Source organism: Chiloscyllium punctatum, chromosome 25 (genome assembly GCF_047496795.1).
Source record: "Chiloscyllium punctatum isolate Juve2018m chromosome 25, sChiPun1.3, whole genome shotgun sequence".
In the NCBI taxonomy this organism is placed as follows: Eukaryota; Metazoa; Chordata; class Chondrichthyes; order Orectolobiformes; family Hemiscylliidae; genus Chiloscyllium; species Chiloscyllium punctatum.
This window is the reverse complement of record NC_092763.1, coordinates 35846835-35862506: the sequence shown is the minus strand read 5'-3', so window position 1 is coordinate 35862506 and position 15672 is coordinate 35846835. Positions and strand designations below refer to the sequence as shown.

The 15672-nt window shown below is 38.6% G+C and overlaps 1 protein-coding gene across 10 annotated transcripts in view; it reads right to left on the bottom strand.

Annotated features, from left to right (window-relative positions):
• Positions 1-15672, bottom strand: part of klf8 (Kruppel like factor 8) — a 185492-nt gene that overhangs the window by 82621 nt on the left and 87199 nt on the right. For 2 of the 10 annotated variants that reach the window (XM_072595039.1, XM_072595038.1), the window contains one exon: positions 4197-4769. The exons of 7 other annotated variants lie outside the window; for them this stretch is intronic. The gene's annotated coding sequence lies outside the window, so the exon portion shown is untranslated. Of the gene's footprint in view, positions 1-4196; positions 4770-12705; positions 12726-15672 lie in introns of those variants that run through there. One more of the 10 variants, XM_072595042.1, reaches the window with a different exon arrangement.

Genomic DNA, 15672 nt, shown 5'->3' with positions numbered 1-15672 from the left:
GGGCCTGTTTCCACACTAAGTAATCTAGATGTACTGCTACAATATTTCTGTGAAATTCCTGAAGAAAGATGTTAAACCCTAGGAGTAAGAGTAATGTTATGACTCTGTCATAGGTTAGTGATATCACCTACTTTTCATCTCCATTCACTTTCTCCAGTCTATCCAAACCTTCTACAATTTTAAAGACCTCTATTACGTGACACCTCAGCTTTCCTTTTGCAAGAGAAACTAGACTCAACCTGTTATTTTTTTTGATGCGTGTGCTCACAGAATTCTTGTATCATTCATGTAAATCTCCTCTGAACCTCCTTCACTTCTACATTTTTTTTCAGTAACATGGCAGCTCGAATTGCACACGATACTCTCAGCGTGATCTAATTCAATCCAGGTTTCGCAGTTTCTTTGCTATTCAATTCTCACTCTTTAAATGAAGTCTAATAGCCGATTTGCATTTTTATGGTCTTGACAACCTGTGGTGCATTTTTCAGTGACTGGTAGTCTTATATTCTGAGATCCTTTGTTCCTCTTCTCCTAGATTTGCATCTTTTAAGTAATAAATTACTTCCTCCATTTTCCCACCAAAATGTACCACCTCAGTTATTGGTGCTGAACTTTATTTGCTTATTACTTGCTATCTCAGTAAGATTATTAAATGTCCTTCTGTAATGAGTTTAGTCCTCCTCAGTATAGAATGTCTGCCCCAATACACTCATTTAGTGTCATCTACAAATTTAGAAATTTTGTTTTTGAGTCCAAAGTCAAAACTCTTCAAAAAAGGACCCCAAAACAGAAATACGGATAGCCCATCCAGCATACGCAGCCATTTAAGACGATCATGGCTGATCCTCTAACTCAATACCATTCTCCTGCTCCCACCCCACCCCATCACCTGAGAATGGGAGTTATGTTCAGCACTGGCACCAGGCATTGATCCTGTGACAGATGACTTCCAATTTTCTGACAGTGCTACTCTCAACGCCCAATCCCTGCTTTGAATTCAGTTTAGCAATCCATCTGCAATCCATTCCTCGTCAATTACTTAAATGATGGGCAGAAGACTTTTCTTTATTAAACTGCTTTTATCTCAAAGAACTTTAAAGTGATCGATCATTATGTTTCAGTACCACAAAGAACATTAACTGCATGTAGCGTCTGTTGCTGCCATTTTTCCTTTAGCATAAGACAGCCACAGAAAGTCTGTCGTTACAAACATACATAGCACAATCTTTTCAATTCACTGACATTATGCAACTATGGAACAAGACAATTATGTAAAATGGTGAGGATTTGCATCCAACAGGGTATTTTACCGGGTGCAGTAATGCTTGTAATCTTCTGTAGCATATGGAAATGAGTGTGGTTATCATGGCATTGAAGAATACAACAGACATTCATTGCAACCATTATATACAAACATTACTTCCTCCCGCACATATATTCTTGACTCTTAAACTATAGTCAGTTCTTCTGTAACACAATAGTTCTGTTTTTGTGCAACTCAGTGTTATAAAAAAAATTGAGCTTTAGAAACAGTGCTTGAAATGCTGGCAATGTAATAGTGTTACAGCCAACACACATTTTAAAAGTTTGCGTTGAAGAAACAGCAGCCCCAATTTGTTAATCGTGTTACAGCAAATTTGCATTGACAAAATGTGCATTATAACACAATGATCTGTATTACATTAAAGAAGAGCATTCTTCCAGTAGAGTGCCATGCTTCAAGTCATTGAGGATGAGATGGATTAAGATCTTTAAAGCCTCAGGTCACATGCTATGATGCAGTGTTGATATCATGAAGGAATCTCTTAAAGGCATAGTGACAAACTGACTATGAGGCATGACACAACATAAAACAATAGTAACAAGTAACAACATGACAGGATGAATCACTTCCTCCCTGACCTAAACACACCTACATAAAAAAAAGCCAACTGGCACTTCGATATACCCTGTCACATCCTTTCTAACCTCTGCAGTCATTCCTCAAAACTAATGCAATTCAGTCTCATGATTCCTCTTTACTGTCCCTCCAGACTTGAATATCTGTTTGTTAGTTAGCATCCAAAATAAGCGCAGTTCACAAGATTTAGTTTGACCAAACCTTTACCGGACTTCTGACTTCCATTTTACTGCAGCTATTTAGAGGCAATATGCAGAATGCCTTTATTCTTACATGTAGTTCATATGTTGTTTCTCAGCTTTGGTATACGAAAATTATAAAGCTTAAATGTAAGATTTAAGTTTAGATCCTGAGCAACAGCATCTTTGCTGCTAGTTCTAAAGTGATACCATTCCTTCTGTTTTCGTTGGTAAAAGAATCCTGTGGGGAGATATCCACTGTGGCACATTTCCTGCCCTTAAACTGTGCTGTGCTGTGCTTCTGCAGAAAATGAGGGTGTGAAAGTCCTTTCATCACTATAGAAACCAGATATAATTTGTGCAACCTCTCCCTGTAACACCACCCTATTTAAATGGATATGGATTCCACGTGAGACGAGCTCAGCCTGCACCACTGAAAAGCTTTGAGCAATTATTACAAAACAGACACATCAGTACGTATCTCATTAAAATATCATCTCCACCCTTTACAAAGTACACATTAAATAAAAACAAGAAAATAGAATATTTTATCGGCTTACCTCATGATTTTAGGCAGGTGAAAACTCAGCAAGATATCTGCTGTGATATTATGTTCTAACAATTAAACAGGCTGGTTGATACAGGGGCCCTCAAAAGCTAGCAAAGCAAATGCACATGTAGTGCAATGCAAAATAAATGAGGAAAATTCCAGATTCCGTCCCTAATCTGTACAGCATTAAAATGATCTCAGGTGGGGCTGTGTTGGAATATGACCTCACAGAGAGGAAGAGCCCACACCCTGTTCCTAAATCACATCCAGTTGACCCTGCCAAACCCAGTTACAATTTTCACCTACAAAAAGAAAAGGGTGGAAACTGAAACACACAGCTGATCATTTTGCAGTGTGCTTCTTCACGCCCTGCTACAGATCCTGCATCATAAAGAATAAAATTCATTAACAAACATCCAAGTATTGCAGCTATCTTTTGAAGAAACTGTTGGGAAGATGGGAAGCAGACAGCAACCTGGAATTTTGATTGTATCCCTTTCAAATTTTAGCAAGTGGTTCTGGGCAGATATTCCATGTCACCCACCTTTTCTCATCACAGACAGCATGTGGGGCAAGACCTCCATTTCCCTAAAAACCTCTATCCATTATAAAAGGAAAATAAATTCTTACATACATTTTGCGCTTTAAATGACCACAGAACCTCCCAAAGCATTCTAAAGCCAGGACTTTTGAACTGTTGTTATGCACCCTGGAGAGGTCAACAAAGTTCTTGTTGGCCAAATAATAAGCATTCAGAAAAACCTCTCATTTTCACAGGGTTAAGGAAATCAATTAACTTGGTCTGCAAGAACCAAAGGAGGATCAGGTTTTTTTGTTAAGATTTTTGTTTGCTCCAAAAGTGCCTGAGCGTACCTCAGGCAGATTATCAATGACAATCAGGAACAGGGGCATGTCAATGGCCCCATCAGTAAGATCAGAGCAGAGGTTCCAATTCTGGGTTTGGATAAATTGGAAATCTACTGAACCACGCTCACACTTGCAGATGATGTTTGTAAGGAGAAACATTAGTCTCAAATGTAAGTTTAAACAACACAAAACCGTGACTACTGTACTGTAACTGGTAAGTAATCAGCAACATCACTTTCATTCACTCAAGGACAACTTTAGTATTATTTTTGATTTTAGAGTACAACTTTCAAGGTTTCATTGAACTGTTCTGAAAAACCTTTGTGCAGAAACTGCAATTGCTCCATAAGCTTACTGAACAGTGTGTGATGGTCAGGCTATGCAATTTAAATTTGAATGGTAAACTTTAGAAAAAAAATTAAGATTAAACATTCAAAAACTTAATGAAAGTATCAAGTAAAAAGTAGAAGATATACTTCAGTGACTAACTTAAGCATGTTATTGTGAAGTATATGTATGTTCAATTCTTAACATACTAGACACAGATGTTTCAGTGACTAAAAAAAAAACTGGCAGATAAAAAGAAATATTGGAGCAGGACATTAATCTTATGGCACTTTTCAGAAATTTTTCAATGTACCATTCTATTATACTATGAAACTTTAACAAAAATAAGAGTACTGAAAAGCAAAGAGTTTACCAATGCACTTCAATTTGCAAGATTTTTGTCATTCTCATAATCCTTTTCCATTCTTGCAGCATTGGTAACTTCGCACACCTAGGGTGAGATTTTACTCTCAGGCACTGGGACCCAGTTGCCAGATGTCGTCAGAAGCATACACAGTATAGGAACTAACAGACAGCCATTCAATTAAGATCTTTGGCAAATTGTCCAATTAGTGACTCAATGGTGGGCATTAAAGACAATGGACAGCCTCTTGAACCTGGAGGACTATTCAGAGGTTTCCCCAGCACACGCTTTTATATTCTTTTCATCCAGGTGGTTTACGGTTGCACGATGCAGAAGGCCGAACAGTCACAATGTAAGGGATAAAGAGATGGATGTAGTCAGTGGAGGTCAACAACAGGTCATGGAGAGGTGATCTAAAAAGGGGGGAGGCATCGGAGAACCACGGTGACTCAGTGGTTAGCACTGCTGCCTCACAGCGCCAGAGATCCAGGTTCAATTCCAGCATCAGGCAGACTGTCTGTGTGGAGTTTGCACATTCTCCCAGTATATGCGTGGGTTTCCTCCAGGTGCTCCAGTTTCCTCCTACAGTCCAAAGGTATGCAGAGGTTAGATGAATTAGCCAAGCTAAATTATCAATAGTGTTCAGGGATGTGTAGGTTAGGTGCATTAGTCAGGGGAAAGGTAAGTAATAAGATGGGGCAATGGGTCTGGGTGGGATACTTTCGGAGGGTTGGTGTGGATTTGTTTCCACACCTCAGAGACTCTAGAACTCTAATGAACACGTGCTTATTTCCTATTTTGCAAAAAGGCTGTTCAGTTGACCATCGCAGTTCAAGTCAGTTTGAATCTAGGATTGGAGGCATTCACCTCTGTGACACTGCCAAATTTTATTTCAAAGTCCACTGTTCATTTCTACTGAAGTCTGCCACATGGGCGATTGAAAAATACTAAACAGTTTGGTGTGCTCTGACCAACTTTTATCCCTCAATCATTATCACCAAAAGAGATTATACTAGTCATTGCTCTGCTTTTCAGTTTGCGGAGCCTTGTGTGTTAAGTTTATTTTCTACCAGCCTATATAACAGGGGCAGCAATCTAAAAGCAATTCACTGCCTCTAAAGCACTTTGGAACATCTCAAGGAGGGGACAGGATGCTTGATAAATCCACATACTTACATTACAATCTGCAGCTTTTAAAAGCAGTTCTGGCAGAAAAGTCTGAACTCAAAGTTTCATCGCTAACTATAAATCAAGGAGAAGAGCCACTGATATGTAGTTTCATTTGATTTATCTTCTCATTTGAAAAACGAAACATGGGTAAGGTAATATTTCGGTCTCTCTTCCTCTTGTCTGATTTTTGATGGTGTTCTTTTGTTGCATCAGCAAAGATCAGTTATTTGCAGCCTGGTCTAGTTGATGAATAGTCAAGTGCAACAATGTAACTGACAACCTGGAATCTATTGTCAACCAAACTCTAAAACAAATTCACTATCCAGCACAAATCAACCAACAGCAGCAATCCTATTTTTCCCCTCTGTAGTTCAAGGAGCCTTTTACCACTGCCCAGGCTGAGATGATTTAGCCTAATAGTTGTAATGGTTAACATACTGCAATTTTTTTTTCTCCGTGCCTCAGTACCATTTCGCATTTGGTTTGCCAAATTTGATCGGATTGTGTTATTGGAGGTTCCATCACATGACATGCTGCCTCCAGTCACGCCACTTGGTCATGAATCCTTCCGCCCCCCCACCCCCCCCCCCACCGAGCTCCAACTCCAGTATTTTAAAACACAAATGTTTTGAGAATTTTTTTTCTTTCACACCCAACCTTTTCCCTGGATATCTTGTGCACTCGCCAGATTTTTCTTCACATTTCAGAGTAACCTTGCAAGATCGGCAGTCCTATTTCTTGTGCCTTTTTACCCATTAGTTATTGGGATTGCTGAGTACTTCCTTTTGAATTAACAGTTAAAGTGAAGGGGTCCACCATGATGCTTTACAGGAATCAAAATTGAAACAATTTCTGACAAGAAAGGAAGAAATTGAAACAAGGGCAACTTCACATCATTCTTTATCTTACACAATTGTCAACTGAAAATATAAACAAGACTCAGGTCATGTGCAACATATTGGTATGATCTAGAGAATAGGCCAAGTCAGTTGTGAAGATGGGTGAGGTTTAGCAATAACCCTGGAATGAGTGGCACAGATCAATTTATTCTGAAAAAGGTCATCTTTCCTCCTGTAAATATTAAAGGATTGGACACTCTGGAGGCAGGAAACATGTTTCCGCTGATGGGTGAGTGCCGAACCAGAGGACACAGCTTAAAAATAAGGGGTCGTCCATTTAGGACAGAGATGAGAGAAACTTCTTCACCCAGAGAGTGGTGGCTGTGTGGAATGCTCTGCCCAGAAGGCAGGGAGGCCCAGTCTCTGGATTTGTTTAAGAAAGAGTTGGATAGAGCTCTCAAGGATAATGGAATCAAGGGTTATGGAGATAAGGCAGGAACAGGATACTGATTGAGGATGATCAGCCATGACCATAATGAATGGTGGTGCAGGCTTGAAGGGCAGAATGGCCTACTCCTACACCTATTGCCTATAACACAGAACCTGAAACGTCTCCAAATTCCCACCTCGATACTAGGAAGAAAAGAAAAACCTGTACTTATCAAACCACCCAAGTTTTTATGAAGAATTAGGATAAAAGAGATGGTGCTATAATTCAAATGGAACTATATTTAAAAATAACTTCTTTTTTAAAAAAGTACAGGGTTGATAGCAGCCAAGGAGTGGACAGTTCCACCATGCAAAATGTTGGAAATTCACACATCTTCCATGGGATACATTGGCCACCCTTTGCTGTAATGTATTCCTCTTCACAACAATTCACATTAGCAAAAAGATCACCAGCTCCTTTGAGAAACTTCATCTAAGCTAGAGAATACCAAAACAAGCAGATTTTAACTCAACTCATTCTCAAGCATCAACCTATCACACTGTAACAGTGGAAAATAATAAACAAAAAAATACTAATAAAGTATCCTATCACTGAAAAGTAACCCAGCTGGTTTAATGTGGCTAAACAGCACTTTAAAAGTTAACTGAAAACAACAAATGCTGGAGATCACAGTAGGTCCATGGAGAGAGAGAGAGCGCAAGCTAACGTTTCAAGTCTAGATGACTCTTTATAAGAGTTGAAGTGAAGTATGGAGGGATAGCATTTACGCTATAGTTCGGGGGTGTGGTGGTGGGGGTAGTGGGTGCAGGGTGCTGATGAAAGAAAAGATGCTAGTAGCTTACATTAAGTGATCCAGAATGCGAGAATGCCAGAACAATGGTGTGTCTCCTGCCAGACTCGACAGGACAGTAAGTGGGACAGGAAGGGGAGGGCATGATGACAAGCTAAAAAGAAATGGTTCACAATTTGAAAGTGCCCTGAAGAAGCCTTCTTTGAAAATTAATATTGAAATTCACATGTATGCATTTATTAGAATTGCACGAGATTTCACAGGGTAGATACGCTTTTCAGACTTTTTTTTAAAAAACAAGCCCTATTCATTGGCGAGTGTTTTTCAGCATTAATTAGTTGAACACTTAGACTGCTGATGAGCTTTTACATTTCCTCTCTAAATACAGGTTGTAATTTAAATCAGTACTGAGCAAATATAAGTACGGTGTTCATTTATAGCTTAACTAGTTATACTACTTCTAGAACAGCCCCAGCAGTTTGGTAGTTTGGAAATTTAGTAGTGCTAACTGAGAAAGGAAAGGAGAGAAAATGGAACTAAAGGCCAGTTAGTCTGACATCATTCATTGGTGTAAGGAAGTCTTAAGACTACATTTAGAAAAGCATAATAGGATTAGAACAAGTCAGCTTGGTTTTTAAGAAAAGGGAAATCCTATTTTGATGAATTTCTTACAAATTTTGACTTTACAACTGGAAGGGTAGATAAAGGGGAACTAGTAGATGTTATATATTTGTTATATATTCTGAAAGGCTTTCAATAAGATGTCACACAAAAGGTTAACATATTAAGCACTCATTTGAGTGGAATATTTGCATGGGTAAAGAAAGGTAAATAGACTGGAAACAAAAATCAAGGATATATGGGATATTTTCAAATTGGCAAGCTGTGACTTGAAGAATATCATAAGGCTCGGTGCTAGGACCTCAGCTATTTATAATCAAAGGAAACAATTTTGAATCAGAGAATAAAAGTCTGAATTTTCATATCCCAAACCACTCAAGTCATACCAACCTTATTAGAAAAGTACCCAAATGATGCAATCTTTGCTTAGAGGGGCTATTGTTGAGAGCTGGGATGGGGAGACCTTGTCCCAGTTGCATTATGGCACTTTAGGCCCTCTCATCCTCAAAGGGTACTACAAGCATTTTTGCCAGTGGTACATTCATAACAGGAAATTCTTTAAAATAGGTCAATTGAAATTTTGTATAATTGCCCACCATGCCCAATAGTTTAACACTTTCTCCCAATATCTTGTTTTTCTAATTCCATGCAAGTTATGGGAAACTTAAACATGCTAAACCTTTAATAACCTCTTTCAGTTAACAATCAAACCACAAATTCAATAATGTTCTACTGAGATAACTATCTTTTGGATATCAGGCAAATATTAAGAAAGAGAGTCTTTAATGCAAAGTTAACAAGCAACTACTATAATTGCCAGAACAGAATAGATTTAAAAACCCTTAGTGACACCTATAGTTAGTTTTATTTTTAACTTTAAGAAACATTGGAGGACTTAAGTAATTTCACATCATGATAGTTACTTGGACCTTATCACCTTCAAGATTATTTACACCAACTCCATAAATTTGAGACTCTAACAATGCAGGTTAAGACTCTTGCAACAACCAAAAGGAGACCTGTTTCAACTTAGCACTAACTCGAGTATCCTTGCTGAGTTCAAGCCTTGTTCCTGTGTGAATCACACACACCAGCCTTTCCCTACTGTTGGAAATTATGTGTTACAAATGAGGTTAGCGCTGACACATCTGGGTCCCACCTACCATTTTGGAAGTTCAGCTGGGTCTTCACATCTCATGAATCCAGGCTAGGGAATTTTATTTTTCAGGTGGGTGACAATACAAAGCTGGGTAGGAATACAAGCTGAGAGGAGGACACTAAGAGGTTTCAAAGAAATACGGATAGATTAGTCAGTAGGTGACAAGGTGATAGATTGTGTATAATATGAGCCAAGTAAGAGTTTATTCACTTTGGTTGCAACAATTATACAGTAGCTTTTTAAAAAAACGTATGTGTAAAAAGATGTTGGAAGATCGTACAATCAACCATACTAGAGTCAAGGAGGGTGGGAAATACATGGATAGTTTACCTTGGCCAGTCACTTAGGTAGTCATTTATGACAGAGCTGTTTCGCTACTGTGAGGGCGACATAGTGGCTCAGTGGTTAGCACTGCTGCCTTACAGCACCAGGACCCAAGTTTGATTCCAGCCTTGTGCAACTGCCTATGTGGAGTTTGCACATTCTCCTTAAGTCTGCATGGGTTTTTTCCCAGTTCCCTGGTTTCCTCCCACAATCCAAAGATGTGGTGAATTGGCCATGCTAAATTGCCCATAGTGTTCAGGGATGTGTAGGTTAGGTTCATTAATCAGGGTTAAATGTAGAGTAATAAGTTAGGGGAATGGGTCTAGGTGAGTTACTCTTCGGAGGGTGGGTGTGGACTTGTTGGGCCAAATGGCCCTTTTCTGCATTGTAGGGATTCTATGAAAGTTTATGTTTGGCAAAACTTGGGTATACTCATGCAAACTCAGAAGCATTTAAAAAATGGGATTTGTACGTACACCATTCAGCCCCTCAAGGTTGTTTTATCAATAGGATTACAGCTGATTATTCAAGTCAGTACCCTGTTCCCATTTTCTCCTTATCCCATTTGATCCCTTTAGCCCTAAGAAATATATCTAACTCTTACTAGGAAAATCAAAAACATTCAAGCAGAATAAGCAATTAGCATGTTGGAAAGGTAGGAGAGTATAAAAATAAAAAGGTTTCAATGTAATTTATTCAGTTGTGGCAAGACCACAACTGTAATAGTGTGCAATTTTGGTCTCCGTAATTAAGGAAGGATACACTTTTGTTGGAGCCAATCCAGCAAAAATTCACAAGATTGGTCCCTGGGAATAACAGGCTGTCCTGTGATGAGAGGCTGAGTATTATATTCTCTCGAACTTAGAAGAAGGGGAGGTAATCTCACTAAAACATCAAAGACAAATGAAGAAGAGGTCAATAGGGTAAGATACTGTTCCCTCTGGGTGGGGAATCTAGAAGAGAGCACACTTTCAGAATAAGTGGTCCATTATTTAGCACTGAGATGAGGCATGAGTAGGAGTATTCAATTCTGCCCCTTGAGCCTGCTCCATCATTTAATACAGTCATGGCTGATCTCCTCTCGATTTCAACTTCACTTCCTGACTGCTCCCCAAAACCCTTTAATCCATTATTAATTCAAAGCAAGTCTATGTCCCAGTACTCTGGGGGTAGCGAATTCCATAGATTCATGACCCTTTGTGAGAAGTCATTCCTCCTTGTCTGTTTTAAATCTGCTACATCTAAAACTATGACCTCTCATTCTATATTGCCCCACAAAGGGAAACATCTGTTCTACATCTACTTTGTCAATCTCCTTTTAGCATCTTGTATACCTCAATTAGATAAGGAGTTGTGAATCTTTGGAATTCTTCAGCCAAGAAGGTTGTGAATGCACCATCATTGATGATGTATGAGCTTGAGACAGACAGATTTCTTTATCTCCCCAGAAATCGGTGGGGAAGAAGAATTGAAGACAGATCAGCCGTGGTCATAATGAATGGTGGAGCAGTTTCAGCAGGCCGAATGGTCTTTCCGACTGCTATATTCTTACAATTATGAACTCATTATATAATCATTACAGAGTAAATAGGTTATAATTTAAAGTTTCATGTCTGGTAAATACCATCAATGCCAAGGAATTTCCCTTCAATTAGTACCAAAACCCAACTCAATAACTTTCAATAATCACTTTACAAAATGGTTCCTGTCTGAATGCCATGCATAAACTAAATGTATACAGTAATGTGCCACTCTTTCCTCTTATTGTAAACTAGATGCTTCTCTCTTTCCCCACTTCTCTCTCCCACTCCCATAACACCACCCCAGCAGCAAGCTGCATCATAATCCAGCAGTGAAACAGAGATGCTCTATCCAATGCCAACATGCATCTAAAGCAAAGCACAAGAGAAGCTTACTGCACACAAAGCTCACAGTCACCCCAGCTCAACCAAGATTATTTTACATTCTATTTGAAATTATATTAACCCTTACATTGCATCTTCTTTAGAAATTTTTTCATTTTGCACTCTCCCCACCAGCACAATAAAACAACAAACACAGTGGAGGGAAAAATGTGAAATGTTTTCCTGTTAAGATTTAATAATTTTTATATATTGAAAGTGCAAATTACAAATTTTACTTCAATCAGTGCTAGAAAAGAGCAGGACTTCTGGTGCTGTGGAATAAATCCCCTTTGCATTGTAGGTCAGATTAAGTAGCACAGACAACTGTTTATGCTCATATATGTTGTATATGCACAGTTGTTTGAAAGCTGCACCTTGTGCCTGTTGTCTCACTGCAATGGCTTTTCTTTGGAGACAGGGAAGGATGCACAAGTAGAAACTAAGTTTCCACCCTGTACAACTGATCTGTGTGGAGACAGTGACAGAAGTTCATTAAAATTGCAGTGCAGCCACTGAAATAAACTTGACTAGAGACTGATATGAAGAGTCATATAACATTCAAACCACTGGAGTAATGATAGAGATATTGTCAATATTGTTTAGTGAAGAACCGAATTGTGACTTTTTAAAATATGCTAAGTTTACCATACATACAAATAGTAAGTATGGATAAGAACACCCAGAAATTAAGAAGAAAGACCTACTTGCAATGAACAACAGGCTGACTAGTATCTGCAAGAAATACTGGGCAAAGTTTCACTGCAACCCTATGTCAGAATCCAAACTGTTATCTACTTCCAGCATTTATTTTATATTTAGGATTTCCAGCATTTGCAGTGAGCACTCAAATCCTATAATTTTCTCAAAACTACTTTGAAACAGAAGGAAACTGAAAAGACAGAAGGTAGACATTCTCACCTCTCAGCACTCCCAGGTGCAAGAGTGGGAGCCTGTTAACTGGTGACAACAGTGAAAGCTGGAGCTTTGTTAAGAAAATTAAACATTTCATCAATAGACTTCTGGTCACTAATTTACTTTGAAAGCAAAATAGCAATAACTGCCCAATCCATATCTAGTTCATTTACAGGGCCCAGTTACTGTTACTTGTGTTTGTATTTACTCAACAATTTAGAATTAAATGGAGATCTACTTTTTCATTCAGCTGTAAATCATTTCCTCTATTTAAAACTCTTTTCCCTTCAAAATCACTTTGGTTTTGTTGCTTTTTACTTCTAAACATTTGCTATCGCTCTGACTTACCTCGAGTGCTCCTGTTCAATGTCTTATCAAGTGCATTTACTCTCAGAAGAATTCAGTTCCAAATATGTCTCAACCACGAGGCTTGTTCGTACAACCACACCCTGCTCCCTCACAGGCTAATATGCCTGATCTTAGCTGGTCTGGTTTTCCTTGTGAAATTCACTTACACAATCCTTCCACTTTGCTTATTAATGCTCTCCACTTCCAAGGTTCTGAACATTTTTTTATTCTAACTATTGCAATAAAATAAAATGATTTCAATTTGTAGTTATGTCAATTCAGATTGCATTTTAATATCCATTTGTTCTTTTCTATCTTGCTTCTCTAAAATCTTTAAGCTTGCCTATGCCTCTTTCAAACACTTTTCTATGCATCTTTCTACTTCCACCCCACCCATTCATTGCAGATGTTGGTTTTAAATTCTTTTTGCTTCCAATTATCCAAATATGTCACTGCAGCCTAATTTGCATATTGAAAACAAGATCTTGCTGCCTGCTCACTCACTAAAAACAGCAGGTGGATAGAGGTCCACAGGGATCAGTAAGATGGGGAATTTTAATTCCCTGCCCATTCGGTTTTGGCAAGGGTTGCCGGGAGAAGTGTTTAAAAAAAAAGAGTGAAAGTGGATTTTAAGTAAAATAATTTCTCTTTCACTGAAGTTGGCAATTCACACTATGAAGCAGTTAAACAGGCATCACTAACATTCTGGTCTCTCATCCAAACTGGCAATTCACCTGAGCATCCTAAATCTGTCCAAACGACTTGATCACTGGATGCATTAGGATCCTATCTAGCTCTGCCCCACACCATAGCCGTATTTCCTTAAAAGGTGTGGCTGTCGCTGAAAGAGCAGGAATCTTGTCCAATTTTCTCCTCCCTAGCCCAAGGGAACAAAAGCAAGCTGAATTTTTTAGACCACTTGTTACCACAGCACAGAATAGCAATTGAACACTGGACCTCGAAGTTCAGTATTACGTACTGTTTACCACTTCGAGCTTTTGACCTACTAACACAACCTATCTTAATTCTAATTCAGTTGACCAGTCATACACACCTGCTTAGTTTCTTCTCAAACTTTCGTTTGTGTTTCCTCTGTGAATATTTAATTCCAAACATGGGTTCTTCTGAGATATGATTTTTTTGTTTACTGTTCAGTGCATCATTTTCATTTTTCATTGGGACCTAGCACTTGCTTCTATCACCAGTTACTGAGATCTCCTTTCAACTGCTCTTCTGTTCTTTTCTTTCTGAAATAAACCATTAAGTTGTCTATTCACTCCGATTATCCTGTTTATACAGACTAAGGTTGACCTCTGTTCTATTGGTGTTGTTAGATATCCATCTGACCTTAGAATCCTAGTTCAAAGGCAGATGCAAGAAATCCAAAATGAAAACATAAAATTCAGCAGGTCTCATGCCACTGATTGTAGGTGGTGATCAGTCATCGTGACCTCTGACCTCTCAAGTGCAAGAATGCTTGCTGCAGAGAATGGTCGGAAAGGTTAATAGGGATATTGGTTAAATGAAGGAAAATGGGACTAGTTCAGTTTACAAAACCTGGTGGGCATGGACTGGTTGGGCCGAAGGTCCTGTTTCTATGCTGTATACCTCCATGACACTGATGAAAGGTCATCCACCTGAAACATTATCTCTGTTTCTCTCTTCATAACTGCTGCCAGAGCTAGTAAGTTCTTCCAGACCTCATCTAAGATCAACACTGATCTAAAACTACTTTGCTTCAGGTGAGATTTTAACCTTAATTGCCACTTGTCAAGTGTGGACATAGTACTTGGGATATTTGACTTCATCCCAAAACAGACCAATTTATTAAACCATATTGTCTGCGGGGCAATAGAATTATAATATCCTGCCATGTGTACTCCAGTATAGAAATACAGGAACACAGTGAAAGTTTTTTTACAATGGCTGCCTTCTAATGGTGCAATCTTAGGTACAAGTACCCAGGTACAATCCTTGGATACAAAGGAGGAATAAAAGGAAAAGCTGTAGCATTACGACAGTGTCTTAAAAAAAAGTTAAAGGATTGGCATTATAATCTGATAAAGAAATCCCATTAAAAAAAAGTGAAAGAACAACCATGCATACTAGCTGGTTCCAGCAGAGGTAGAAAAATGGATTACTATGAGCTAAATCTTGAACCTACCTGGCCCTTTCAGCTGTTGGCCAAGTTACTGAACATACCCAGTTAGTTTTTGAGAGAATAGAGCTTATATTTTCAAGAAATGTTCAATGTTTTTTTTAAGCATAAAAAGTTGAAGGCAGACTGCCTAACCCCTAATCAGGATATAGCCATATGAAAGCAGATTGCAAACAGCATTAAAATGTAATCAAAAAGAAAAGCTTTTTTTTAAAATGCCTGAGGGTTGGCGAGTGCTTGAGATTGCCACCTTTTGTTCCATATACCATTCCTCAGTCAGACTGCTGGCAAATATTCTGACCATTGATGGGGACGGTTATTCAAACCAGTTTATATAGTAGCATACAAATTGTCACCAGCAATGTTTTTGACAGCTGTGTTGGGGTTGGCCAATGTCACCTTTTCAACTGGCAGGAGATTATACCATGTTAAAGCTGAATGCTTTTTTCTGTTGCATGTGCTGGAATACCAAAAATCTATCACTAACTACACAAGACTGAAGGACCATCACCAAATCTTCAATACATAACCTATAATGCTAGCCAGATAGAAATTTTAATATATCCACTTAAACATAATAAAGACTTGACATAAGGACACTGAACAGTACAGTTCAGGAACAAGCCCTTCAGCCCACTATGTCTGTATCGACCATGATGCCATTCTAAACCAATCCCATCTGTATGCACATGGTCTGTATCCCTCTATTCCCTGTTCATTTATCTGTCTAAATACCTCTTAAACGTTGCTATCTACTTGTAACACCTCCTCTGGTAGCATGTTCCAGGCATCTACCTCCCTCTGTGTAA